Raw genomic sequence first — 3,408 nt, forward strand, 5'->3', positions numbered from 1 at the left:
CTCTCTCTCTCTCTCTCTCTCTCTTGAATTTTGTTACTTTGTGGATTTAGTAGATCTACATTTTGAACAGCTTGCCGACGAAAAAAGCAAGACAAAACACATAGTACTTTATTTTTTAAGACGTATCAAATGAGCACCGAGCACTGAAGTGTTTTTGTTTTATCGTCATTGAAGTAAAAGTAACGCAAATACATATTACGTCATTTTGTCGATGTTTCTTCTTATTGGTATGATTTTGTTAATGCCTGTAACATGTACTTGTTTCTGATCTGTACAGCATGAGGAAGTTTGTATTGCGTTGCATCGTAGTGAATTCAGACGCTAGTCAAAAATAATAATTGGAAGAAACCGACTTTTTTCGCCAATTTTTTTTGCATTTTGTTTGTTTGTTTGTTTGTTTGTTTGTTTGTTTGTTTGTTTGTTTGTTTGTTTGTTTGTTTGTTTGTTTGTTGTTGTTGGTCGGTTGGTTGGTTGCTGTTTTTTGTGGTTGTTATTTGCTTTGTTTTGTTGTTGTTGTTGTTGTTTTTTTTGGGGGGGTAACACCTTTATATCCACTTAAAAACACATGTATGTGTTGGTTTTTACTGAAAACCGTTGACGAAAGGGACAAATATTGTGAATTTGCAGTTTCCTAGGACACTCAAGCTTTGGAAGTCACAAAGCTTTGGCGAGTCATTTTTTTAAACTAATTTTACCTCTGAAACTAGGCGACCGCCACCTCTTTACATCGCAATTTTTAAAAAAATATCTCGACTTCTATTCAAGTTATATATAATAATATATGAGTATTTTTCACAATTAAATCAATCCAAATAAAGAAGCTTTAAGGTTGTAGGCCCCTACCGATAACTCCATCATGTGTCCTAAAATTGATGAGCGCCTCATTCCACTGCGTCGTGACACAATTATTATCGAGATATTTTCCCTTTTGCTCAAGCCATGAGATAGACTTCTATTCAAGTTATACATGTATTTCTTTTTAAAAACAATCAGGAAACGACAAATGCAGTTTTTGGGACACATAAATAGACTTACGACAGGGTCTTGAACATCTAGCTCTCACTGGCATAACTGAGGGCAAGCGAGGCAGGGGAAGGCCCAGATCAACATACTTGGGGAACCTAAACAAATGGGTAACAGGGAAAGATCAGGGAAACGTGGCTTTTTTTTCAGAGCATCTGAGCAAAGGAATGAATGGAGAACCATGATCGCCGATGTCTGTCGCAGATCTGGAACTGGATGATGATTTGATGATTTTGTTCCTATTTAAATCAATCCAAATTAAGAAGCTTTAAGATTAAACTAATAACTCCACGTGCCCTAAAATTGATGAGCGCCTCATTCCACTGCGTCGGGTCACAATTATTATCGAGATATTTTCCTTTTTCGCTCAAGCTATGAGATAGACTTTAGGTAAGCACAGGTTTATTTTTGTTCAAGTTTTCTCAACGAAAGAATGACTTAAGCACTTGTGTGCTGACGATGAGGTCATTTTGTTCCCGACTAAGTCGCTACGCAGAGATCGAGTCCAGTGGTCTTCAAAGTCATGTCGGTTGCGATCACGAGAGTGATGAGCCAGAGATTGGCGGGAAAACAGACGGAGATTTCTTCAGCAAGATGCACAGCACACGTACATGATGTACTCAGCCGCGCTTCCAGAAATCAAAGCCAATGTTGTGTCCCCCTCCCCAACCCACTAGCGCGTTCTCTCTCTCTCTCTCTCCCCCCCCCTTTCTCCCCCATACACACACTCACACTCACGCCACCTAGCAACTAGCAGCATGGCGGAGAGAGAAGCCTCCCCTACTCGCTGCATGCACGGTAGTCTGAAGCACGTGCACGGGGAAGGAAGGAAGGAAGGACGCTCTGTGGGTGAGCATTGTGAGCTGTGGGGTGCGTCTCGCTACCCGCCACCCGACTGGCTGAGGAGGAGGTGAGGGGCGGGCTTTGGGCTAGGACCTGTCTGAACACTCGGAGATCCATATATCCCCTCGGTGCTATGTCGGGTAGATTCACACATTGATCTATGTATCTCCAGTGCTATATCGGGTAGATTTACAGGTAGTCATGTTGGCCAATTTGTGTCGAGTCCGGGGTCAAATATGACATAAGATGACATAGATCTAAATTTATGTCTATCTAAACCCGATGATATGTCGGGTAGATTCACACATTGATATATCTATCCCCAGTGCTATGTCTGGTAGTTTTACATGTAGTTATATAGGCCAATTTGTGTTGAGCTCAGAGTCAAATATGACATAACATGACAAAGATATATCCATTCCCAGTGCTTTGCCGGGTAGATTCGCACATTGATCTATCTATTCTATTCCCAGTGCTATGTCGGGTAGATAATTTACCTGTAGTCATGTAGGCGAATTTGTGTTGAGCCCAGACTCAAATATGACATAAGATGACATAGATTTATGTCTATCTATACCTGGAGATATGTCGGGTAGATTCACACATTGATCTATCTGTCCCCACTGCTTTGTCGGGTAGATTTACATGTAGTCATGTAGGCCTGTTTGTATAGAGCCCAGACATACATGTAATATGACACAGATTTATCTATACTAGGTGTTATGCTGGGTAGATTCGCACAGAGATCTATATCTACCCACGGTTTTGAGTCGGGTAGATTTATAATTTATGTAGGCTAATTTGTGCAGAGTTCAGAGTCTAACATATTATGACATAACACAGATCTAGCCTCAGTGTTATGTCGGGTAGATTCACATAAAGATGTATATGGTGGGGGAGGGGATGATCGTGTGATCTTATACGGGGTGACAGTACGGCCGGATCGGGCCGATTCCATCGCCTGAAACTGAAAACAAACACGTTTATTTTTGAGGCGACAGAGATCCAATCCGTTCAAGTGTATAAGGCAAAGCCCAGAAACAACATGAGAAGAGACAGCTGAATGTTTGATCAATAGGCCTACTGATCATAATAACTGTACAATAAATATGTGTATTATGTAAGGTCAGTACTGATCATTGCAATAAATGTACAACTGCATGACATGCATTGTGTTAGGATAAGGCAGTAAGAACCAGTGGCGATAACGCCAGCCTCCCAATGTATGACGTCTCTATAATTCATATTATGTTGCTTTATAAACCTCCCTGAGCTCACACTAAAACAGACCTCAGTAACTTGTTAAGCCCGATGAGCTCAGACATGATGACGTGTGCTGACCTCCCCTGTTTCCCAGCTCTCCCTGACGCTGAACCGTCCACCTGCCCATGACCATGTTCCTACCCTATCCCCCACATTTTTTTTTCTCCCTGGGTCTTGTCCCTCCCCCCTCCCCCCACACACTTTTTCCCTACTCGTGTGTTTCCCTGCCCACACATTTTAATAATTCTCCCTGGGTCTTGCCCCCCACCCCCTCGACCC

General features: G+C 42.0%; 1 long non-coding RNA gene across 1 annotated transcript in view; it reads right to left on the reverse strand.

Annotated features, from left to right (window-relative positions):
- Positions 1-1,093, reverse strand: part of LOC118478229 — a 6,004-nt gene extending 4,911 nt beyond the window's left edge. Inside the window, exon 1 of the long non-coding RNA XR_004858901.1 lies at positions 1,036-1,093. This is a non-coding gene — a long non-coding RNA (uncharacterized LOC118478229). The remainder of the gene's footprint in view (positions 1-1,035) is intronic.
- Positions 1,094-3,408: the final 2,315 nt, after the last annotated feature.

The sequence above is a fragment of the Aplysia californica genome, unplaced genomic scaffold (genome assembly GCF_000002075.1).
Source record: "Aplysia californica isolate F4 #8 unplaced genomic scaffold, AplCal3.0 scaffold00428, whole genome shotgun sequence".
Lineage (NCBI taxonomy): Eukaryota > Metazoa > Mollusca > Gastropoda > Aplysiida > Aplysiidae > Aplysia > Aplysia californica.